Below are 240 nucleotides of genomic sequence, written 5' to 3' on the forward strand. Positions count from 1 at the left end.
GGGTAATGCCTCATGCTGTCCCAAAACACTCAGTACAAGAGGACTCACATAAGAAAAACCAAGAAAGTAAGCACTAGCCAGCATGTAACCTTTATTTGTCCCTTTGAGCGATGACTAGGAAACAGGCAGCACTCACAAGTGAAGCTGAATGACTCATTTTCTGAAAAAGAAATTTCAAGCCTCTTAACAACATTTCCTCCCCACCCTAGAACTATTTGTCCCAGCATGTGCAGAGACAAC

This window comes from Zonotrichia albicollis, chromosome 2 (genome assembly GCF_047830755.1).
Source record: "Zonotrichia albicollis isolate bZonAlb1 chromosome 2, bZonAlb1.hap1, whole genome shotgun sequence".
In the NCBI taxonomy this organism is placed as follows: Eukaryota; Metazoa; Chordata; class Aves; order Passeriformes; family Passerellidae; genus Zonotrichia; species Zonotrichia albicollis.